Raw genomic sequence first — 25,876 nt, forward strand, 5'->3', positions numbered from 1 at the left:
TGGTTAAGAATCGGCCTTCCAATGCAGGGGACACAGGTTCAATCCCTGGTCAGGGAACTAAGATCCCACGTGCTGCGGGGCAACTAAGCCCGCGTGCTGCAACAAAAGACCCCACATGCCACAACGAAGATCCCGTGTGCTGCAAATAAGACACGATGCAGCCACATACGTACATACATAACTATTTTAAAAATAAATGTATGTAATACACTATACCAACAGGCTAAAGAAGGAAAATCACACGGTCATAGCAATCAACGCAGAGAAAGTATTTGACAAAATTCAACATCCATCTGTGACAACATCTCTCCCAAAAATAGGAAGAGGGGAAATTCTTCATCTTGATCAAGAGCATTTGCAAAACTTCATCTCATCAGCTAACATTATTCCAAACAGGGAAAGACTAAATGCTTTCCTTTTGTGATGAGGAACACGGCAAGGATGTCTGCTCTCATCATTCTCATTCACCATAGGGGTAGACGTTCTAGCTAGCACAAAAGGCAAGAAAAGGAAATCAAAACCATACAGATTGGGAAGATAGAAATAAAACTGTCCCCATCTGTAGGTGACGTGATTGTAGAAAATCCCAAGGAATCGCCAAAACAACACCTCCTAGAAATAATACATGAGTTGTGAACAAGGTCACAAGATACGTGATTGACATATAAAAGTCAACTGCATCCCCACATACTAGCAATGAACATGTGGCCACCAAAATTTATAATCCAATACCGTTTACCATTGCTCAAAAAATAAAATACTTAGGTGTGAATCTAACAAAACACGTACAAGACTTGTACACTGAAGTCTACACGAATCGGTGAAAGAAATCAAAGAACATCTAAAGAAGTGGAGAGACATACCCTGATCGTGGAACACAGTCAAGACGTCAACGCTTCCCAAATTGGGAAGAGTTGGGTGGGACACAATCCCAGCAAGATTTTTTTGTGTGTATATAGACAATATTATTCTGAAATTTACATGGGAAAACAAAGGAACCAGAATAACCAAAACGAATTTGGAAAAGAATAAAGTGAGGGCAATCAGTTTACCCAATGTCAAGACGTACACAGCCAGAGTAATCAAGTCTGTGTGGTTATGGAGGACAGATAGGGACACAGATCAACAGAACTCAACAGAGAGCCCAGAAACAGACCCACACAAATACACCCAGCTGAGTTTTCTTTATAAGTTTATTTATATTTGTATTTATTTATTTTTGGCAGCCTTGGGTCTTCGTTGCTGCCCGCGTGCTTTCTCTAGTTGCAGCAAGCGGGGGCTACTCTTCTTTGCGGTGCACGGGCTTCTCTTGTTGCAGAGCACGGGCTCTAGGTGCACGGGCTTCAGTAGTTGTGGCTCTCAGGCTCAGCAGTTCTGACTCACGGGCTCTAGAGTGCAGGCTCAGTAGTTGCGGCGTACGGGCTTAGTTGCTCCGCGGCATGTGGGATCTTCCCGGACCAGGGATCGAACCCGTGTCCCCTGCGTTGACAGGTGGGCTCTTAACCCCTGCAGCACCAGGGACGTCCCCCAATTGATTTTTGACAAAGGCATAAAAGCAACTCAATGGAGGAAGGATGGCCCCCTTCAACAAAGGGCGTTGGAGCAACTGGACATTGATAGACAAAATAACGGCCATGAACATGAGCCTTACACAATGACCCAGCAATCCCTCTCCTCGGCATATATCCAACAAAACTCTAATTCGAAAAGACACATGCACCCCAATGTTCACTGCAGCACTATTCACAATAGCCAGGACATGTCCATCAACAGACGAATGGATAAAGATACGGTACATATATACAATGGAATATTACTCAGCCATAAAAAAGAATGAAATGATGCCATTTGCAGCAACATGAATGGACCTAGAGATTATCTTACTAAGTGAAGTAAGTCAAAGACAAATATCATATGATATCGCTTACATATGGAATCTAAAATATGACACAAATGAACATATCTACAAAACAGAAACAGACTCACAGACATAGAAAACAAACTATGGTTACCAAAGAGGGAAGGGGTGGGGGAAGAGATAAAGTAGGAGTTTAGGATTAACAGATACACTACTATATACAAAATAGATAAACAACGAAGGCATACTGTATAATGCAGAGAACTGTATTCAGTGTTTTGTAATAACCTACAAGGGAAAAGGATCTGAAAAAGAATAGATAAATATCTATATATGTATAACTAAATCACTTTGCTGTATACCTGAAACTAACAGAACATTATAAATCAACCATAGTTCAATTTTTAAAAAATCAACTCAAAACGGATCATGGACTTAAATGTAAAACTATAAAACTTTGGAAAAAAACTTCTCACAGGAGAAAATCTTCAGGATCTAGGGTTAGGAATGCCAAAAGGATGCCAAAATCACAATCCACACACAGAAAAAAAAAATCAATAAATTGGATCTCATCAAAATTAAAACCTTTTGTTCTGTGAAGAAGAAGATAAAAATACAAATCACAGACTGGGAGAAAATGTTTGCAAACCACACGTCTAACAGAGGACTAGTGTTCAGAGTATAAAAACCTCTCAAAACTTAACAGGATAAAAACCAAACCATCCAATTAAAACAGGGACAAAAGACATGCAGACATTTTACAAAGGAGGATAGCTAGATGACAAAAGAGCACATGAAAAGATGTTCAAAACATCATTAGCCACAATGCCTTTTAAAGTGCAATGAAACATCAAGAAATTATAAATCTTTTAATTAAATGCTTCTTCAGTGTATCTTAAAAAAAAACATCATTAGCCACTAAAGCAATGCAAATTAAAACCTCAGGGACATATCCCCACACCAAAGTGGCTAAAGTAGAAAACAGTAAAATTCTGTGAGAAAATGGGCAAACTCTCACATTACTGGCGGGAATACAAAATGGGACAGCCATGTAGGAAAACCGTGTAGCTGTTTCTTAAAAATCTAAACATGCAACTACCATACGACCCAGAAACTGCACCCGTGGGCATTTATCCCAGAGAAATGAAGGCTCATGTTCACACAAAAACCTGAAAACTAATGTTTATAGCAGCTTTATTCGTAACAACCCCAAACTGCAAACAACCCAGGTGCCCCTCCAAGGGTGACGGGTTAGACAAACTGACGCATGCACACCATGGAATCCTACTCTGCACAAGAAAGCAGGGACCACGGATACGCAACAATCTCTACAGAGTTTCGATGACAGAGAGAGAAGCCAACACCAGAAAGTCACTTACTGTGTGATTCCACTTCTGTATAATTACTGAAATAACAAAATTATAGAGATGGAAGACAGATGAGTGGTTGCCAGGGGTTGAAAAGCAAGTGAAGTAGGAGGGAGTCTGTGGGGCTATAAAAGGGCAGCATGAGGGATCCGGGTGCTCATGGAAACACTTGTATCTTGACCGTGTCACTGTCAATGTCCCTGTGTTGAGATGTTGTACATTTAGTTCTGCAAGATACTAGTCACGGGGCAAACTGGGTAGAGGGTACAGGGGACAGCTCTGTATTATTTCTTAGAATTGCAATTATTTTAAAAATAGTTTCCTTTTATTTTAAAAAGTACCTTGTGGAAAATGAAACTAATGAAAAGAGGTTACAGAGAGTTGCCATGTGACCCAAGACGCATGATTCTACTCCGAGGCGTAGAGCTAAAACAGATAAAAACACATGTCCACACAAAAACCTGTATCCTCATCTTCATAGCAGCCCTCTTCCTAATAGCCAAACAGTGGAAGTAGCCTAAATGTCCACCAACTGATGACTAGATAAATAAAATGCAGCCCATCCCTGCAACGGAATCTTATTCGGCCACAAAAAGACACGATGCACTGACACACGCTACCACGTGGATGAACCCTGAAAGCACGATGCTATAAGTGAAAGAAGGCAGACACAAAAGGACCTCACACATTGTATGGTTCCATTTACATAAACTGCTCCGGATAGGCACATCCACAGAGACAGCAAGCGGACGAGGGGCTGCCGGGGTCCGGGAAGAGGAGGGGGGTGGGGGGGCACTGCTAATGGGTACGGGGTTTGTTTTGGGGGGAACCAGAATGTCCCTAAATTGACTGTGGTGATGGCTGTACAATCCATGAATACACTAAAAATACACCGCCGTATACACTTTAAGTGTGTGCATCGCATAGTATGTGAAATATACCTCAAATTGTTGAAAAAAGCAAGCAGTGACTGGGTTCTAGGAAACTTTAAAAGCACCCACTTCAGAGCGATCCTCCCTGGCGCCCATGGAGAATCACTAAATTATTGAACCATTTTAAAATGTTAGCCGTCAGCGTTCTGCAGCTATTTTTAGCAGTGCCCAGCCCATCATTCCTAAGGAGATGGAAATCGGAACTGTGAAGCGTTCTGAAACAGCTCTGTAACCCCCAGGGTACGCCCCAGGCACAGAGTAGCGCCGGTGTCCTGGGCTGGGAGTCAGGAGGCGCTAGCCTGTGCCCTGCACAGACCCGGCTGCCCCAGCCCCGCGGGCCCTTCTCTGGAAGACCGGGGCTCCCAGAGTCCATCTGCCTGGTTCCAGCCCCGCTCTGCCACCACCCCCGACCGCGTGCCAGCTAATTCTGTGAAATGGGAATGCAAGAAGACGCCACCTGGAGTCCTGAGGATTAACTGACCACGCACAGGTGGCTCCCCGCCACGGGCACCCCAAAACAGAGGAAACGTCACCACCTCGCTCTCATCCAGAAAGGCAGCGGGAATGGCCCCACACTGCAGGTCCTCCCCTTAGCGAGGAAGCTGATTCTGCCAAACTGGTACAGGAATGTTCCGAGCAGCACCATTCAGAGCAGTCAAAAAGTGGAGCCAGGCACGTCCCTGGGGGTCCAGCGGTAAGATTCCACGCTCCCAACGCAGGGGACACGGGTTTGATCCCTGGTCGGGAAACTAAGATCCAACGTAATAAAAAAAAAGTGGAAACAACCCAAGGTCCATCAACAGAAGAAAGGACAGACAAAATGCGCTCTATCCGTACAAGGGAGTATTATTCACCCACTAAAAGGAATGAAGCATTGACACAGGCTACAACGTGGACGAACCTTAAAAACGTTCTGCTCAGTGAACGAAGCCAAGCGCAAAGGACCTCATGTCGTGCGATCCACTTCCATGAAATGTCCAGGGCAGGCAACTCCGTAAAGACAGAAAGCAGACGGGTGGCTGCCAGGGGCTGGAAGGGACTGTCTGTGTGTTTCCCTTCGGGGTGATGAAAACTAGCACTGTGTGTACTAAATGCCACTGAACTGTACGGTTTTCAATGGTTGACTTTACGTTCTGTGTATTTCACCTCAATCATAAAAAAGAGCCTCATCCGCGACCGCTCACGAGGGCTCAGAATCCACGTTACAGGGCGAGGGGGGGAAACCCCGAAAATGAGGTAAAATGCCGACACTGTCAGGAATGAGGAGAAAAGGGGAGACTCTCTGACCCCCGGCTTTTGCCACAGCAACCTTCCGCAGCCCCCGGGGAGTGGCGGGAACGCGCACACCACCTCCCCACCGTGCTGCCCACACCACTGCTGAAGTCGTCTGATCCACCCATTCTCCCGATGAGAAAAGCGAGGCCCAGGCCCCGCAGCAGCTGAGCGGCCCAGCCAGGACCAGAGCCAGGGCCCGGCTGCCCCATCCTGCCTCTTGCTGCCTCCGGGAAATCGCTCCTCACAAAAGCAGGACCCGGTGGGAAGTCCCCGTGGCCCTTGACCTCCACGGAACACTCTTAACTCTCCTCTGCCCCGGCTCCATCACCAGAGAGGGCAGAAGTGCAGGTGGGAGTGAGCTTCGTAACAGCGCTCGTGTAAAATTATTCAGAAACAGAGTTAAAATATTAATTACGCCCGCCAGCTGAACCACAGAGCCCGTGACCCCTAAAAGCGTGAAACCCCAGCGGGCCCCTCCACTGGTGCCCGTGATGATGGCTGATGATGACCAGCAGCTGGGGGAGCCTAGCTGCAGACGGGGCTGCACCAAACCCAGACGGGGTGCGTGCCTCCCTGGACCTTCTGCCTGGGGACGTCCTCTCCCAATGACCCTAGACTTGGCCATGATGCTCGCTTCAACCAAACGGGCCAGAGCAAAGGGACGCGTTCTCGCCGCTCTCGGGAGCCCTGCAACTACTACCCAGGGACCAAGCCAGGCTGGCCCGTGGCAGGGTGAGAGATGGGTGATGCGGTTACCCCCCGACCCCTGCCAACGACCAGCCCACCCGGGAGAGTGAGTGAGGCCTGCCCACCAGCTGACCACAGGTGAACTCAGGAATCACCGGAGTCCTACCTCAAATGGTCCACTTTCCAAATTGCGAGGTAAATAAGCCAGGGGTCAGCAAGTGATTGGCCTGTGGGCCAAAGTCAGCCCACGGCTTGTTTCTCTAAATAACGTTTTATTGGGGCACAGCCATGCCCATTCACCTGACTGCTCTTGCTTTGTAGAGAGACTGTACAGCCTAAAGCATGAAATATTTACTCTCTGGCCCTGAAATAAACAGTGGTCGTTTTCCCCAAAGTTTTGGAGTGTTTTGTTCTGCAGGTTGTCAGCTGACACAAGCTCCTCTAATTGTTACTGACTAGGTGGGCGTTACCATCCCACACAGCGGAGGATCAGGCAATGCCCGAGGCCACACAGGTGGGCCACACAGGCAGCATCCGCAGAGCGGAACTGAACTCTGGTTTGTCCGACACCAAAGGCCCCGTCATCTTGCAGGCTTTTCAGAAGGGGCTCTTAACTGGATGACTAACTTAATAAATATTCCACCCCGACCTCCCAGGTCCTCTCCTCCCTCTTCAGTAAAAGATGGCAGGATAAAATTTCAAATGAACAAGAGCACATCCGTGTCAGGAGCGTCATCTGAGAGCCAAGAAGGTCCACTCGAAACAGCACCTTCCGCCGCGCAGCCCAGCCATCTGGGGCTCCTGCGGGGCAGTGCCCCTCGCTGAGAAACCCTCCGTGGGAACTTTCCGGACACACCAGGGAGCGGAGGAGCTCAGGTGGGCCCCCAAGGCTACCGATGACCCCTGCAGGGGCAACAGGTGCCCTGGAGGACTGCCGGGTCCCCCCACCCCCGTCATCCGGAGCCCCTACATAAACCGGGTGCACTTACAGCTGAGGCCAGAGGCTCTGCAGAGACCAGACGGGGCGGGAATCCACAGCGGGGCCCGAACAGGCTGTCCCAACAGGACAGGGGGAGCGAGCTGGCAGACTCCAACCTGCACATGACGCGGGTCCAATCTGAACAGAGCAGGTACATACAGGTGTTGCCAATACTGATGATGAGGGCAGCTCACGGTACACCAAGGCCCATCAGAGTGAGACAGGCGGGGACCTGGGACCCTTGGCTGCAGTGCTGCCGTGCTGGCACCTGGACAAACGTCTCCTCCAGCTACAAAATACAAAGAAGCTATAAGGGACTCAAAATAACTGCATGCGTGTGCAATTGGGGCATATTCTGGACAAGATACAAACAGACCAAAAAGCCCAACTGCCGCTTCTGAAGAGCCGGGAGCAAAAGCAGGGCACTGCGCATGCCCCCTGCACACAGCACCACCACAAAGAGGTGGGCAAACCCCCTAAGCCACCCCTCCAGCTCGACCCCTGGACACACCCCTACCCGCCCCCCATACAAAGAACCAGCTTGCCTCCCATCCCCGCGCGAGCCAGCAAGCAGGGGGCCCAGTGAAGCCTTGCCTGAATTTCTTGTCTGGCCTCGGATGAATTCCTTTTGATTAAGGAGGCCGAGAACCCTGGTCGGTAACAACAGTCTGGATTTTATGCAGATGATCTCATTTAATGCTCAAAGCCACTGGAGAGGTGTTATTACCCCATTTTCAGGATGAGAAAACTGAGGCCCAGAGAGGTCGGCTGGCTCACCCAAAGACACACAGCAGTCACGTGGCAGAGCTCAGGCACCACCTACTTGGAGGACACACAAGCATGGACCAAGGGTCGTGCAAACACTCCCCAAAGCTGCAAAGATCCTGGGGCAAGAGCAGAGACGGAAAACAGCTGCAGCCCTGCCCCGTCCTGGCCAGCGCTATACTCCCCATCCGGCCAAAATCCTCCAGGCCAAACACCCCCGACTACGGCCTTGAAGAAGGATGCTCCGGAACACTGCACACGCTCATCCCCACCAGGACAAAGGCACCGCCCAGGTTCAGAAGCACATTTGAGAAGCTGACCCCGCCTACATCCTCCTCCCCGCTCCCAGAGGTCGGGGGAGGGGGCTTTCCAAACTGAGTTACAGGGGCAGATTTCCTAGTAAGTGGTCAGTCAAGGCCACTGGGCACCAGGATGGACAGACACACGGGGAGAGAACCTGGACAAAATCCTCACATCCCTCCAGCTCTGAGACTGGCCTGGTCAAAGCACAAAGGCACCTGCTGGGCTCAAAACCCCAGTCAATGCACCTCTCTGGGCCTCAGTTTCCCCTTCTGTAAAATGGACATAAAAATACTTCCCCCCAGGGATGGATTGTGAAGATGCCACGAGACCGCAGGCATGAACGTGCCTGGCACCGGTAGGCAATGAAACGTATTCTGACAAAGTCTGGCGATAAAATGCAAATACTCATAACAATGAATCAAGCTACCCACAAGGATACAGGCAGCTATTATTTTATTTTTCTTCTTTTATCTTATTTTAGTTTATGTGATGACATTGTTAATAGAAAATATTTAACCGTTTATTTATTATGATGTCACCAGGTAAGCCCGGTAAAGAAATCATTTCTGCCTCACAACACGGAGCATCGTGGAGCTGACGGGATGGTCTGTTACCTCGGAGGTATTTCCTGTCTTCTGGGAAAGCAGCAACCCCACCACAGGCCACTGACCCCACAGCCAAGCACGTGTTACATTCTGCTGGGGAATCTGCCGGGTGTCACAGGTGACTGCACAACCCGAAAGCCTTAGGACCACGTGGACACCCCAGCGGGGACCAGAAAACTGCCCATATGTCTAGGGGCAGCAGTGAATGTTAAATAATAATAATGTTATTCCCAGACACTTCCAGTAAGAATCCAGCTTTTTTGGAGAATAGACCCCAGAAGCTATTTCACTGGGCCTGGTCTGGGTAGAGAGTCTACACCAACCCACAGTGGCCTCGGGGTTTGGGGGAAGCTGCCCGGCCCTGGGGACCTGGGGTCTGGCAGGAAACCTACTGGGACCTGGCCAGGTCCCTTCTCCTTCCTGAGGCCCAGTGTTCTCCCAAAAGCTGGACCTGGGCCCCCCAGCACAAACATTCTAGAACCCTGATCAATCCTAAATTAGCTCTGGGGTCCCCTCCCACCCCAGTCTCTCTGAGAGGTGGGCCTGAGCTCCACCCTGGGGTAGAAGGCTGGGATGACAGAGGTTCTCACCTCTCTCCCTCTTCCTCCAGTGAAGATTCTTGGCTGCTAAACCCAGGAAGCACGTCTGCAGGAAGGGGGCTCCGTCTGAGAACAAGACAGTGGGGCGACAAGGTAGGAGCAGGAGGGACTGGGTGGCGGGGGACAGGGGACAAGAAATAAGGAAGCTGATCCCAGCCCCCAGTAAGGGCTGCTACAAACCCGTGCTGGCAGCAATAGAATTCAAGCCACCAAATGCAATTTTCAATTTCCTAGTAGCCACGTTTCAAACAAGAAAAGAAAAACCCAGTTGAAATGAATACTTATATTTTATGGAACCCAATACATACAGAACAGCGTCCCTTCAACTTGTGGCACTAGCCACGTTTCAAGGGCTCGACAGCCACGTGTGGCTAGTGCCACCACACTGAATGGACAGAAGGGCTCGGTGGTAGCCTGGGTCCCTTGTCAAGGAAGCGTCTGTCCAGTCGCTGAAGATAAGACACCGGCTCAGCGCTTTGGCGTCACCCTGGTCTGGCTGAGCCCCTCCCTGGGTCCGGCATGTCTGAGCCTGACCCGCCCTGTCATGTGCTGGCGGGGAGCCCTGAGCTGACCCACCCTTCTGAACTGGCTCCTTTTCTCAACCACAGAATGGAATAATTTGCAACGTGGCTGTTTGCGGTCTAAAGGAGATCATACCGCCAAGTCTCAAAGCTCCTTTGAAAGGGATTGTAAACACACATGGTGGACTTAGAGCCAGATCGATAGAAAACCAATCCCCACATGAGCTTGGGAGCTGGATCCGTGACAGAGGGGGAGAGGCAAAGCCAGCAGGGGCGGGGGCAGGTCCCCCTGTGCTGAAACAGACAAATCCCATCCCGGCCTGACACAAGGGCCAGCTCCTGATGGCATAAAAATAATAAACGAATACAAAGCAAGCCATTAAATTTATTAGAGGAGAATACAGGAGAACGTCTCATGACAACAGGGTAGGGATGACTCGGTACAGAGAAACCCTGAGGCACCAAAAGGCACCAGGTAGTGAATGAGTGACATCTTGCAGAAGGGCATCCCCTCCCTGCTTCTCTCTCTGCCCCGACACCTTCCTTGGTCCTGCCCGAGACCTGGATGAACCCACAAAGGTGAGACCCAGTTCCCAGGCCTTTCCTCCTTGGGAGATGGGAACACAGGATATGGGAGGAATCGTGCTCCACAATTTCTCCAACAGACGGAGTCATTCCCGCTTTGTGGAGAGATTCAAGAAGAAAGATGGGCCTCTTTCTATGGGAAAGCAGCCTGGGTGAGGCGAGACGTTCAGCTCTGCAGTCCCAAGACCAGATGGGCCTCGGGCTGGTCACCGCTTCAAAACGTGCTTTCTGAAAGGAGGGGCTTGAATACCCACATTCATGGCAGCATCATTCACAACAGCCAAAAGGTGGAGGCAACCGAGTGTCCGCGGACGGATGAAAAGATACACAAAATGTGGTCCATCCGCACAACGGAAGATTACTGAGCCTTAAAAAGGGAGGAAATTCACAGACAGGCTACAACATGGATGAAACTTGAGGACGTGATGCTCCGTGAAATAAGCCAGACACGAAAGGATAAATAATGTGTGATTTCATTTATACGAGGACCTACAGTCATCAAATTCATAGAGAGAGACAGTAGGATGGTGGGGCCCGGGGCTGGGGGACGGGGAGGGGGAGTGAGTGCCGAATGGGATGGGGACAGAGCGTCAGTTTGGGAAGACGGAAAGTTCTAGAGATGGATGGAGGTGAGGGTTGCATAACAATGTGAATGTGTAATGCCACTAAGCTGTACAGTTAAAGTGGTTAAGATGGTAAATTGCGTGTTACATATACCTTAACACAACTTAAAAAATGTTAAGTGCAAATAAGTGTTTTCACATCAATTTCCATCAAATTCTTCACTTCTTGTTTACTACTTCCCTCCCCTCCTTCAAGTCTTTGCTCAGGTGCCAGCTTCTCAGGGAGGCCCACCCTGACCACCCCTCCCCCCCAGCCCCCTAACCAAGCTCTCCTTCCCTCCCGGACCACAGAGGTGCCTCTGTTATCTCTCTTCTCATTATTTGTCTCTTCTGGCTAGAACTAACGCTAAGCCAGCAGAAGGAAGGAAATAATAAAAGTGAGGGTGAAAATTAATGAAAAAAGAACATAGAAAAATGGAGAAAAATCAGTGAGACCATAAGTTGGTTCTCTGAAAAGGTCAGTAAAATTGACAAACTTTTCACTAGAATGATCAGGAAAGAAAAGCGGGAAATACTCAAATCACCAAACTCAGAAATGAAGGGGAGACACTTAGCAGCCTCACAGGAACAAAAGAGAGGATGAGGAAATGCTATGAACAACTGCGTGACAATAAATTAGACGGTTAGAGGAAACGGATTTCAGTGAGACGCAAACCACCGTGATTCAAGAAGCAACAGAAGATCTGGACATACCCAGACCAAGCAGGGAGCGAGTTAACAAATTCAAAACTGCACAGAAAGACAGGCTCAGGCCCAGGGGGCCTCACTGGTGAATTCTACCAAACATTTAAAGAAGAATTAGTATCTCAGAAAGATACACGCTCCCCTATGTTCATAGCAGCACTATTCACAATAGCCAAGATACGGATGAGCAACCTACATGTCCATCGACGGACGAATGGATAAAGAAGTTGTGGTACATATATACAATGGAGTACTACTCAGCCATGAAAAAGAATGACATAATGCCATTTGCGTCTGGCATGGACCTAGAGATTACCATCCTAAGTGAAGTAAGTCAGACAAATACCACATGATATCACCTATATGTGGAATCCTAAATATGACACAAATGAACTTATCTACGAAACAGAAACAGACTCACAGACATAGAGAACAGACTTGTGGTTGCCAAGGGGGAGGCTGGGTGGGAGAGGGATGGATTGGGAGTTTGGGGTTAGCAGATGTAAACTATTATATACAGAATGGATAAGCAACAAGGTCCTACTGTATAGAACAAGGAACTATATTCAATATCCTCTGATAAACCATAATGGAAAAGAATATTTTAAAAGAATGTATGTATATGGATAACTGAGTCACTTTGCTGTATGGCAGAAATTAACACAACATTGTAAATCAACTATACTTCAATTTAAAAAAGAATTAATATCAATTCATCACCCACTTTTCCAAAAAATAGAAGAGAACACTTCCCAACAATTTTTTGAGGCTGCTATTACCATGATACCATCCCAAGAAAACTACAGACCCATAGCTCGTATGCACATACACACGAAAAGCTCAGCAAATACTAGAAAACTGAACCCAGCAGCACATAAAAAGGATAATAAACTATGACTAAGTGGGATTCCTCCCAAGAATACAAAATCGGCTTCCCATCAAAAAATCAATTAATGTAAGACACCGTATTAATAGAATAAAGGACCAAAAGCAGCTGATCATCTCAAGAGATGCAGAAAAAGCACCTGACAAAATCCAGCAGCCCTTCGAGATATAAACACTCAACAAAGAAGACATGAGAACTTCTTGAACCTCATAAAGGGCAGCCACAAGAAACCCACCGCTAACGTCACAACTAACGGTGAACGGCTGGATGCTTCCCCTCCCCCGAGGTCAGGAACCAGACGCGGACGCGCTCTCTCACCATTTCTATTCAACACTGTACTGACAGTTCTAGCCAGGGCAACTAGGCACGAGACAGAAGCATCCAGATTGGAAAGGAAGAAGCATGGAAAGTTCTCTCCTCCCTCCCGCTGGCTGCCCTGGTCCCCCCACCCCACCTCTGTCCACCGGTCCCTCTGCATGTGGACCCTGGTAGCAGAAAACAGCCTTCTTGCCTGACAATGTTGCCACGGCTCCCCACCTGTCACTGCCACACAATTTAGCTCCTGGTGACATCACGCACACAAGTTACACCCTGAAGAGCAAAGTACCAGCTGTGGATCAAACCAGCTCCCGCCTGGCTGAGCCCACATCCCACCACCCTAGCCTCTGCCACCAGCGGGCCTGTCCCATGGGGTGGGGACCACCTGATGACCTTCTGGGGTCCCCAACTAAACTTCACAGATGCATCCTGAATGACAAGAAAAGGGACACGTGTTAGAAACATCCACCCGACTACAGGGCAGAGCCAGCTTTCAGACCCACACCCTGTCCGTGTTGCCAGTCCCATGCTTCTTCAGGTGGTTCTCAGTGTATGATCCAGGGAACCCTGGGGGGGGGGGTTCCCCAAAGCCCTCTGAGGGGGTCTATGAAGTCAGACCATTTTCATAATAACACTAAGACGTTAGTTGTTATTTCACTCTCACCCTCTCCCAAGTGTACTTCAGGGTTTTCCAGAAGCTACACAACATGTGATGTTGCAACAGACTAAATGCAGAAGCAGATACAAAAATCCAGCCATCTTCTGTTAAACCAGACAGTAAAGAGATTTTGCAAAGATGTAAAACACTCTCTTCATTTTTTCTTGTTTTGAAAAATAGCTGTTTTTCATAAAAATATTTTATTTACAATAACACATGTAGGTTTAGTATTGTCATTTTTAAATGCATTACTAACCACATAGGTTTAAATTCTCTTTTTAAATTTCTAACAGGATAAATATCAGGAGATACAACGCACATAAACAAAAAGCTCTCTGGGGTCCTTAAAAGCTCTTCAAAGATGGGGCTTCCCTGGTGGCGCAGTGTTGAGAGTCCGCCTGCCAATGCAGGGGACACGGGTTCGTGCCCCGGTCCGGGAAGATCCCACATGCCGCGGAGCGGCTGGGCCCGTGAGCCATGGCCGCTGAGCCTGCGCGTCCGGAGGCTGTGCTCCACAACGGGAGAGGCCACAGCGGTGAGAGGCCCGCGTACAGCAAAAAAAAAAAAGAAACTCTTCAAAGAGGGGAGTGGGGTCCTTAGACCAAAAGTTTGAGAAGCCCTGTGCTACCCTGGCCCACTTGTCCTGAAAGGAGCAGAAAGGTCAGCTTGGGCATCACCCCTGAGATGACACAGAGGATGGGGCAGGACGGTCCCTAATTCTGCACCTTGGAGTGGACCGCTGCCTGGTGTAGGGTCCTGGCAGTCAGGTCAGCTCCCTCTGCCTTGGTTTCCTCCCCGGAGAACGAGCATGAGGATACAAGTGCCCATTTCTCGGGTCTGTGGGGTGGGAATGGAGTGCGTCTGCACGTGGAGCCTTGCACAGCTCACACACTCGCTGTTACCCTGATTTTCACGATGTAAAGTCATCGAGATGGTCCACCGAGGGAGAGAGACGGACGGAAAGACAACTCTGGGAGCCCGTTTAGCCCCACAGTGACAGTGACAGTCCTGGGTCCCCCAATACACCCCTGACCCTGGTCTGAGTGGATGTCCCTCCCCCACGACCCAAAGAACCTCATCAGAAAGAGAAACAGATCAAGAGGCAGAGCAGAATCCTACCGACTCAGCACAGACACCCACGCTGTCACTCACCAGCCTGGGACATCCCCAGAAGGGACCCCAAAGAATCAAAACACACCAACACCAGGCGACCTCATCCCACATATTTCTGGACCATTTCGCTGCAGGAAAGCCAAGAAGCCTTGAAACTCTTGGGAACCAAGGGTGTGCCGTTCACCACCCCAGGTCTGGAGAATCATTACCCTCACACGCCAGGCTCGCCACAACCGTCTTCAGGAATTCCACCCCCACCTTCATCTGAGCTCCAAGTTTTAACAAAATAAGCATCTAACCGCAGCTGATTTTTTCCCCACCCTCCCGTCCCAGTGCACCAGCTTTGTAAACATCCCAGAGGTAATCTTGGTGGATGTAAATTCACGTGCCACCTGCCACGAACCGACATCCCGGATGTGGGTGGCAGGGAGCGGCCAGGCCTGAGTGCAGCTACTGGGCTGGCCCGGTCTGAACCCTCAGGGTGAGGCCAAGAAGGAACAGGCCAGTGGCCTGACTGGTTTTGTGACTTCCGGAAGCTGAATACACATGTGGGAGGGGAAGTGTGGAACCACTGATGCTATCCAGCTCCAAGGACAGGGCTACTCCGAACCGGTACCCCTCCGGAACCCTGGGATACAGAGAAACAGGACCTGGTCCTTTCCCGGGGACCTGCCTGCCTGCTGATGAGGTCTACAGGCAAATCCCTATCGTTTGCCACACCCCACCCTGGTTGATGGGGGGTGGTCAGGAAAACTCCCAGACAGGAGCTTCTGTGCCATGTGCTTTCTGGGGTGCAATAAGCTGCCTCCTCCACCCCCAACCCAGCCTTCATCGGCCCTGGGGCAGGGAGCCCAGGCTGAATTTTCAGGAAGGTTCAAAGGCTCATTTCCCTCCTCCAGGCCGGCCTTCAGCTCTGCTCAGGATGTGTGACCCTCTCCTTGTGCCCCAAGCCTCCTGGGACCCAATCTGGCAGGACACAGACCCCACTGCTCCGTCCTGCCCTTCCTCAGGCTCAAGCCACACCATGGGCCCATCAGAGCCCCTGGGAAAGGGTCCTGGCGGTCCAGGCTCCTGGCCAGGAGGATGGGCCCTGTTTCTCATTTCTTCTGTGCAGCCCTGGGAGGAACCCTGAGTGTTGACAGTCTGGGGCAGGACACCCCCATCCACAGGGCCTGGCCCATGTGGAGCACACAGGTGGCATCCTGTGTCACTCTGTCACCTAGGTGTTACCCCTGTCCCCAGGGGGGGCATCACCTGCCGGAACCCTGAGGCCGGGGCTGAATTCTTGCCCATTTCCCTCTCCTCCCCTGCAGGGGGCTCCAAACTGGGGTGCATGGACCCTTTCCAAGGGGTCCAGTCTAAAGGGAATCAGTCTTTTCTGAAATAGCTCAGTCACAGAGAGGCCTGGGGTCTCCCTCTTCCCAGCAGCCCCTCCCATCTTTCACCTTCGAAAGGCCTTCCAGCCGCCTCTGAATCTTGTGGGGAGGGGACTCCCGGATACCAAACAAAGGGGGAACTTCACCTAAAGCTTTAATTTAAATACCGAAAACACCCACCGCCTGATCGCTGAGAGAGGCAGTTCCAGGAACATTTTCCTTTTTCCATTTCTAAAACTCTCTAATGTATATATAGTGTTTGATCACAGGGCTTTCTCAAGCCAGAAGTGACTTTTTAAAAAATACTTAGTGACTTGAGGTTACAGAAAATTTTAAAAATCAATGTACGTATTATTTTCCTTGCAGAGAAATATGCTCGATCGATTAATAAAAGACCCACAAGCATAAAAGTCTATTATATCAGGATAAAACTCCTCGGGGAAGTGGGGCTATAAATCCAAGAAAGGAAAGGAGCAAACAGCATCCCCTAAAGGCCCTCCAGGTATCTGTCAAGCAAAGGTGGGTGTCAAGCCACACTTTGGGCCACAGTGGATACGGTTAAAGTCAGGGAACAGTTACTTTTCAAATGTCAATATTTACCTCACAGACCACGTTCTACATCCTCGGCAAATATTTAAACCTAGGAAGCACAACTTTAAAGGCTGACCTGAAAATGCCTGGGGAGTCTAGGGAAATGGTTCATAGAAGGATCTGGGGTGGGTATAAAGTAATTCAGGGTGCAGTTCTCTCAGCTTTGCTGGGTATCTGCACTTTCCATACAAAAATGTTGCAGGAAACGTGTGAGAGGACATACAGTTTTTTTAAAACAATGTTAAGGGAGTCAAGAGGCAAAAAGAAATTTGTTTGGAAGAAAGCCGTCCTAGCGAGGTAGAGCCAGTGATTATCCACCTGAGGGAGGCCTCCAGGTGCACCTCCCACATCAGGCCTTTTTAACTGAAGCAGCAGCTCAGGACTCCGGCCAACCATCTTCCTCAAAGTGCGTTCCTAGAACCCCTGACAGTGGCACCCTCTGGGGAGCTCCCGGCCTGCTTCTTGGGCCTCAAACAGAATTTCTGTGGGGTGGGCCGGAAGCCCCTCACCCGAGAGGCCCATCGTATGAAATCTGCAGCTCTGGCCTTTTCAGGAAGGACTACTGTCTGGCGTGTGTGGTGCTAGCGTTTGTTTGGGATTGCAGATAACTAGGTTTGCGGAGAGAAACGGAGCCCCACCTAACTTCTTTGCAGTTAACACTTAATGCTTTGGGTCTCTCTTTGGCAGGGAGAGTTGGTAAAGGGAGTAATACGCTACTTTTTGGAAGATAAGCCTGGACAGTTTGAAAATGCTAAGTTTGGGCACATTATTTAACCCTGGACCTGCACCCTAGAAACCAGCAGAACAATAAAACGTTGTTGTTGTCCAGGTGCCCATTGACATTTAGAAGGAATTCCAGAAGACACTTGAGTGTGGGCAGGTCTGTGAAGACAGCACAGTGTTGTGACCTGGGGGTGCCCAGAGACCCTTTCAGGTTTCCTATGAGGTGAGGACTTGTCATAATGACGCTACGATATCGGCTTTTCTTCCCCATTCTCAAGTAAACCTGGATTTTCTAATGAGTGGAAGTCAGATGCCCATGAGAATCTAGATGTCTTAACAGAAAGATCCATGTCAGTTTCTAATGGATTCATGAATTATAATAAAGGTGACTGTATACATAAGAAAAAAACAAGAAAGGGGGCTTCCCTGGTGGCGCAGTGGTTGAGAGGCCGCCTGCCGATGCAGGGGACGCGGGTTCGTGCCCCAGTCCGGGAGGATCCCACATGCCACGGAGCGGCTGGGCCCGTGAGCCATGGCCGCTGAGCCTGCGCGTCCGGAGCCTGTGCTCCGCGGCGGGAGAGGCCACAGCAGTGAGAGGCCCGCGTACCGCAAAAAACAAACAAAAAAAAAACAAGAAAGGAAGATAGGAAGGGAGGGAGGGAGGGGGAGAGAGAGAGGGAGGAAGGGAGGGAGAACAAGAAAGAGAGAAAAGGAAGGAAGAAGAGGGAGGGAGGAAGGGAGGAAGGAAGGGAGGAAGGGAGGAAGGAAGGAAGGAAGGAAGGAAGAAAAAGAAATCTGCAGCTTTGACATCTGGAGCCTGTGGCTTCCTTCCATCCTGAGAGTCAAGGAGAGGACTCTGAAAACCTCCCAAGGACAATTTTCAAACCCTGTCCCACCCCTTCCTGCACTGGCTTCCTGCAGCCAATCACCGGGGGCCCTGCAGCTGCCCACTAGCTCCCAGCAGCCCTGAAGGCTTCTGCTGCCTACCCCCCTTCCCCCCAACCCCCGGAAGTGACACACGCCTCAGCTGGCCCATCCCCGGGGCATAACCATCAAGACCGACACAGCTCACGACCCTGAGCCCTGGGCAGCCTCTGGGATCTGCCCCAGCATTGGGCGTGGGCTCCCCTTTCCCTTCCGTTAAAACTGCAAACCCCTTGAGTGGTGGGAAGGCCTGTGCTAGAGGCATTCTTGTCCCCCAAAGACCCATCTCAGAACAACCACTGGAGCCACTGACATTAGCATTTTTAGCCCCTTCCAAGCATTTCTTGAACCAGCTTTCAAAGAAAAAAAAAAGGCCTATCACCTCAAGAAGTGTGATCAGAAACTCTGGTTTTCACTTTCTGGCTACAGTTTTTCTCACACCACAGTAACAAGAAAAATCATCTTCTAACCACATGAATTCTCCCACCGGGTGACGTGTGCGGTGTGCAGGCTTAAGGGCTGGGCTCTCCCAAGCTACCTGGGTGCGATCCCAGCTCACCGCGCACTAGGTGTGTGGCCTGGGGCGAGTGGCTCCACTGCTTCGAGCTTCAGGCCCCTGATCTGTAAACTGGGAATAATACCCAATCGCACCTCTCTCCTTCCGGAGTTTTGAGAGACTTGGATGAGGTCATCTATGGCAAGAGTGCAGCGCCGGGCCAGGCAGAAGGTGAGAACCTGACAGCTGACAGAACAAGAAGCAGACCATTCCCGCCAGGTCCCAGGGCAGTGCAGATACCCCAGGCCTCATCCAGGTGTTTTTAGATCCCCCACCCCCTTCCTTTCCCAGACTGGGTTGGGGATGCTCTCTGTGCCCTACAGCACCCAACGGTCACCTCCATCACAGCTCCTGTCCCACCGTGCACTGATGGTCCAATCCCCCTCTTCTCCCCGCTGGCCTGGAACCTCCCGTGGTGGTCTCCTGTGGCCAGCTTTGGCCGTCAGGCGATTATTTGTTGACTCAACTTTACAGTGTGCAGAGAAATTCCGATATAACCTAGATCACCTCGGAATGAACGGCAGGCCCCTCATTCAGGTGGGTGGGTCACGTGCAGTGGCCAGGTCACAAGGGTCACCCGGCCCTGCTCCGAGCCCTTCACCCAGTCAGTCCCACGTGAGGGCTGGGGGCTCCCAAGATGAAAAAGACCAGGTCTTTGTTTGGGGTGCTTTCCTCCCCACCCATCCACAAACTACCCCCGCAGTCAAAGCAGAGGATTCAATAACTTTGCCCCAGGGGTCACACGGATGACGGAAGACCCTAAATGTTCCCTCCCTAGGGCTCAGGGCAATGCAAGCCTCCAGGAGAGGCTGTAAATGTACTTTTCTCTTGGTGTTTCCACCCCGCGCTCCCCTCCGCCCCACCCCACCCAGCCCAGGAGTAACTATGGACTCCAGATCCAACAGCCTGCCACCAAGCCGTGCCTTAAGTGGACAAAGCAGGAGCTGGAATCCTGGGGAAACGTGTTCAGCGGTCAGGGGCTGGGGTCCACACTGAATTCATCCCCACCATTCCCTTAGGAACCCCCAAACTGAGCCCCACTTTGGAAGAGCCCCCTGTACTCACCCGAGGTGACAAGGGCACCAGAACTCTATCATTTAGGACTCCAGGACGTATTTAGAAAGAAAGCGAGTAGGATAAAGAATTATTTTTCTAGAAAAATCAGTTCAACTAGTGTTTCCCTGCACATTGGTTAACTCCCGGCACGTTTTTCGTATGTCAAGCTTTTTCTTCCATCCTTTTCCCCAGCACGGATGAAATATAAAATGCAATGCTATCTTGGAACAACACCATCTTCCTCCTGGTGGCATTGCTCACATCGGACCCCCTGCCGAACCCTCGATGATCCAGGCTTCTCCTAAATAGGGCCCCCACCCTCCGCGAGGCTTGGACCAAATTGGTGACCCTTAGGTGCCAGCTTGGGGGCCTTCCTCACAACCCCAAGCACTTCAAGAAAAAAAAAAAAAAAAATGAAGGAAGGAAAACCTCTGGGAAATTCACCTGAATGTGAATAGGGCTTTCTAAAGCAAATTGTCCTCGGAGTCAGGAGGCAAAAAGATTGCCTCCCCAAGCCCACCACCCAAAGGGATCTAATTTGTTCAAAGCAGACAGGTGCACTCAACAGTGCCCGCTGGGAACCACCTTTACAGGCAAAATCACTTTATGCGTAAAGGGGTCCTTTTGATTCTTGAAGAATTCCAGCCGCTTCCACTGGGGCCCAAAGAAGCACCAGCTTTCCACCCAATTCTTTCTTCTTGGAAAAGCAGAAATTCCTCAACATAATAATGGAACCCGCTTCCTTGATAACACTGCACTCCAGGAGTCTTACATCCAGACACTTGTAAAGCAGCGTAATTCCTATTAAGACAAGGGTCTCCCTCTGGCCTCCTTAAGGACACCGTGACTTTCTGGGCAAAAATCTACGCTACCATTTATTAACCCCCCCTTAGGGCAGCCACATCCACCTTTCCCCCGCTTAATCACTGCCGAACCGCCAGTGGGCACAAAGCTCCAGGCCGACAGATGTTCAACCCCTTTATCAAAACGCAGCCTTGTTATCGCGGACAAGTGGTTTGAAAACTCGGGTCTCCAAAGGCAGCCGTCTCCGGGGTCTCTTCTGGTCGTCCCGAAACCCCCAGGCGCGGAACCGGTGGTCACTAATTATTTAACTCGGACAGCGCGGCACTTGGATGGAGGCTGAACCCAGCGCCCACGTGCTCTCCCTGCGGCCGGATCAGCAAAGCCGAGGGACAAGTCCCAGGTAGAGATCAAGGCGCCCTCAACGGAGGACTTCCGAAATTATCTCTCTGATTCTTGGAGCTTAATTTAATTAGCGGATTGACCTCATTAACGTTCGAACTTGAGTTTCAAACAAAAAGAGGTCACGAAACTATCCAATTTACGACCTCGAACTTCCACGCGGAAACCACTTTATTTTCGGAAGGCCTCTAAGGACTCCCGGGACCGTGGCCACAGCTGCCGGCCACGGGGCCCGCAGGTACCGCGGCCTGAGTTCCCACCTGGGAGCCCGAGCGCCTTCTCAGATCCGGCCGCCCGGGGTCGATTTAAAAGCTCCGCCTGAAAGCCCACTGTCACCAGCAGAGGCCTCGCCCCCTTCGGACGCCCCCAGCCCCACGGAAACACTGACCGCGCCCGCGCGCCCGCCCTCCCATCCCGTGCAGTGTCTGCGCGCAAACCCGCGGGAGGCACGCCGCTGGCCCGCACCCTCCGAACACCGGCGGCGAGGTCAAACGGCCCCGGCAGCAAGGTCCACCCCTATTCCCGCACCCTCCGAACCCGGGCAGCGAGGCCCTCCGCTGGGATCGCACCTGCGCGCACAATCCAGCGGTCCCAGCTCCGGCGGCGAGTGCGCGGTTGGTGTCTCCAGGCGCCCCCGGCGCCCGGACACCCAGCGGAGGCGCCGGGGCCGCGGGCTGCGCGGGCGGATCGATGCCCGGGCGAAAGTTGCCAGGGAAACTTTAGCAACTCGAGCCCGCCGGTGCCAGCCTCCTGCATAATTCACGGGCGGCGGCGGCGGCCAGGCGCGGGGGGGCCGCTCATCGGCACCAGCCGGGCCCCCAACCCCGGCTGGAGCGCGCGGCGGGCAGAGGCCGGGCACCTGGCGGGGGCTCTGCTCGGCCCCGGGGACCCGGGGATCCACTCGCGACCCCCGGGCCTGCGCCAGGTGCACCGGCCCCGGCCTCGCCGAGCCCGCTGCTCCAGCCGCGCGCACCTGGATGGGAGTTCTGGGCGCCGGTGCGGAGCCGGGGGAGCCGACGCAGGGTCTCCGGGGACCTGGCGACCGCGGCGCCTGTCTCCGCCCCCGCGCGCCCCCTGGTGGCCCTGAGCCAGTTTTACCGCCGGGCATGCGGGCCCAGGTACCCGGGCCAGCGGGCGGCGACCTAGGGCAAGGAGATCCCAGGCAGGGGGCGGAGGTAGGTCCACCTGCGTTACCCCAAGGGAAGGCGCTGGAGGTGAGAGGGTTCATGCGCGCGGGGGACAAAGGCGGTGCTCCTGCGCTCTGCCCCCAGGCCGCTTCCAAAGCATTTTAAACCGACCCCTAGTCCAGAAGGAAGACGGGGGGGTGGGGGGGGTCTCTACAGAGAAGCGACCCCACCAGGACGCGAAGAACCCTTGCCCCAACCTCACATCCTCAGTCTCTATGGGCCCGAGACTGCGCGGACCCACTGACTCCTGGAATCCAGACGCACCCAAAACGCAGCCGGTGAGGACGATCGGGCGCCCGAGAGCCACCTCCCGTCCTTCCCGGCCGCACGGGGTGCCTCCGCCACCCCGCCCCGCTCGCGAAGCTCACCAAGCCCCCCGCCGCCGCCTCACCTGGCTCGGGGCGCAGCTCAGAGAGTCCGGGCCGGTCAGAGCCGCCAGGGAAGGGCTGGCGTCCGCGCGCACCTGGCTCGGCCGCGGGGACCCGAGCGACGCCGCGCCCAGCCCGGCCGGAGCGCGGGAGCCGCCGCCGCCGCCGCTCAGGTGTCCGGGTAGGGGGTGGGGACGCCGCGGCCCCGCCCCGCTTTGCAGCCGGGCCGGGGGCTCCCGGCAGGGGCAGCTGGGCCGTCCCTCCCCTCGGCCGGGAGCGGGCGGTTGGGACCGGCAAGGCTGGGGGAGGGGTCCCCTTTCGGCCAAAGGGCGCGCGCGGCCGGGGACTCAGGCGCGCCCCCCGCCCCGGATCTCCCCGCACCCCACGGAGGCCGGTCAACCCCTCCCCACCCGGCCCCGGCCGGCTCCCGCCTGCCGTGGCGACCCGCGCGCGGCGTGCGGCATCTGTTGCAGCAGCCCGGGGCGGCCCCGCCCGCCGCCCCGCCCCGGGCTGCGTGGCTCGCCGGCCACACAACCGGTGAAACCCAGCGGGCCTGAAAGTCCCTGAATTTTGCAAAGCCCGGTTCCTTCTGCGCAGCCGGCTCCCGCCCCAGAGTGTTTTATGTTCACAGGATTCGGAAATACAGAGGCTGATTGCCCATCTGAAGGTTTGCAGAGCAGATGAAAACTTTGTGCCTGGGTATTCCGCCGCCATCAGCCGCCCGGGCCACCTTGCACCTGGATGGGCGCTTCGTCCAGGGCGTGCAGACGCGTGTCTCGGCCAGCGGCCCTCCCAGCCGGGAAAAGCTTTAGCGGGTGGAGGAATTAAAACCAACCGCTCAGATGAATCCTGAAGTCGAAAAGGCAGCCTCCGGAGACACCCGGGAATCCTATTGTTATCCAGGCCTCCGGGATCGCTAGGTTTGCCAAAACCCAAAGCGGGGCGGGGTGTCCTGAGCCTCAGGCCCCCAGCACCGAGCTGGGACGGTGGCTTTACTCTTCCCAACCTGAGGTACGAGCAATCGGCTCACAACTTTTCTCAAGACCCTGGTAATTCACTGGTCACTCCACCTGTCTCTGAGTAAGCTAGGGAAGTTTCTGAGTCCTGGGATTTCCAGTGTTCTGCAAAGGGGGAGCACCTGCTGCCGCCAAGATGTGCAAGCCTGAAGGCGGCTCGGAGGGGCTGGCAAACACCAGCGTCCAGGCTGTGATGTAGAACAACGTACTTCCAGGACAGCAAGCCTTCAACTATGCAAAACCTCAATCCATGTCTCCCCGTGAAGAATAAATATATTTATTTTTTTAAGTCAGTTTTATAGGACATGCCTGAGAGATTTGCATGGGCCGGTGACATCAACATACCAAAGGCAAAGTTAAATATTGGCTCTAGGTACTTTTTTTTTTTTCCTGCTTGCATAATTGTCACACATTTCAAAGAAGTCTTTAAAAGCACTTAGATTTTTAAAAAAAGAAAAGAAAAGAAAAAAATGTTGTGTTTGGGGCCTAGTATTTCAGGACACACATGGGGTAAAATGCCGTAACTCCTTTAGGGCGGCTGCCAAGATGCAAGCTCCTTTCTCTCCTCTGCTCCCTTAAGCATGAGAGTTAATAAAATATTTATTGAATGAATAAAGGAGGCAATCAATCAAATAATAATAATCCTTCAAACAGGAAGAATGAAGCCCAGGCAGGATCTTGCAGGCATAACTTCTTTGGCCTGGAAGCAGGGGATCCTGCTGGGGGGGAGGGGGAGGGGGGAGGGGAGGGGAGGGGAGGGGGAGGGGTGGCCAGGAGAATGTTCTGATGTTCTTTGGGTTTGTCAGTGGCGGCTCTTCTGGGAAGTGGCTTATAGGGAGTGAGGGGGCTGGGGGAGTGCTTTCTTCCACAAGTCCCCCCATGACCCCAAATAAAACGTGTTATCCAGGGAATTCCCTGGCGGTCCAGTGGTTAGGATTGCACGCTGTCACTGCCAAGGGCCCAGGTTCAAACCCTGGTGGGAGAACTAAGGTCCCAGAAGCCGCGTGGCGAACCCCCCACCCCAAAAAAAGAAAAAAGTTATCTGAAGTGGCGTGTTTGCCACTACTATATTTAAAATAGATAACCAACAAGGACCTACTGCATAACACAGGGAACTCTGCTAAATATTCTGTAATATCTAAATGGGAAAAGATTTTGAAAAAGAATAGATACACGTATATATAGAACTGAATCACTTTGCTGTACACCTGAAACTAACACAACTTTGTTAATCAACTATACTCCAATATAAAATAAAAATTAAAAAAATAGAATAAAGTGGCTTGTTTGCCCTTCAACTCCAAACTCTAGTCCCTAAGATATCACCCCCTCCAACCAGATTCCCACCCCCCAAACTCTCTTGCTCGGATTTCTAGAACCATCCTGCAGAGAGCAGAGGAAGCAGCTGTCCAGAATGCAGCCAGGGACACATTGCTGCTGTGCTCACGCGGGGCTCCAATGCCAAAGCCCTTCTGCTGTGTTCAAGAAATACTTCCCTGGGGGCCCAGGCCTCTGCCAGCCTGTCCACCCAACTGGACGCCCCTCGGCCACCCGCTCCAGTGCCTCTGATCTGTTTGTTGCTCAACAACAGGGCTCTGTGTGAGGCGCATCTTTTGGCATTTTAAGTACAGTATCCTGCTTTCGTCCCAGTTTCTCTGTGTCCATTTCGGTATCCAGTTCAGCCTTGTACGGATTGGGCAACGTCCTTCCAGTCTTCAAAAACCTCTTGTGAAAAGGCTGGGGATCCAGAAACACTGCAGCGGTGCCTTTACTCACTCGTTGATGCCCTGAGAACGTGTTTCAGGGTAGGGGGCACCCTCAGCCCCTGACTGCCCGTGCCTGCCAGTGTTTTGCCCTTTCGGGCATCCCTGTGCACGGCTCGTTTGAAGCGATCTTCCTGGTGGACCCGGAGCAGTCATGTCACTGAGCACCGTAACTCCGTCTCAGTTTAGGAAAAGGGAAATCATCCTTTTTGCTTCTCGGTGTCAGAACTGCCTGTTTTTGCTTCTGTAAGCTGCCTTTACCTGGACGCACCCCACCCCCCAACATGTCTGATGATGCGTGAATGAGCTAGCAGAAAGATGTAACGCTCTCCGTCTCTGAGCTTTTCTTTTTCCT

The 25,876-nt window shown here is 52.0% G+C and overlaps 1 protein-coding gene across 3 annotated transcripts in view; it reads right to left on the reverse strand.

Annotated features, from left to right (window-relative positions):
- SHANK2 (SH3 and multiple ankyrin repeat domains 2) overlaps positions 1–22,852 on the reverse strand; it is a gene marked incomplete at its 5' end in the record, with an annotated part of 546,538 nt that extends 523,686 nt beyond the window's left edge. Inside the window, one exon of one of the 3 annotated variants that reach the window (XM_082845188.1) lies at positions 22,766–22,852. Of the gene's footprint in view, positions 1–7,108; positions 7,313–21,756; positions 21,920–22,765 lie in introns of those variants that run through there. The other 2 variants (XM_082845187.1, XM_082845190.1) reach the window with 2 other exon arrangements.
- Between the last annotated feature and the right edge of the window lie 3,024 nt (positions 22,853–25,876).

Source organism: Leucopleurus acutus (genome assembly GCF_964270905.1).
Source record: "Leucopleurus acutus genome assembly, chromosome: 8".
In the NCBI taxonomy this organism is placed as follows: Eukaryota; Metazoa; Chordata; class Mammalia; order Artiodactyla; family Delphinidae; genus Leucopleurus; species Leucopleurus acutus.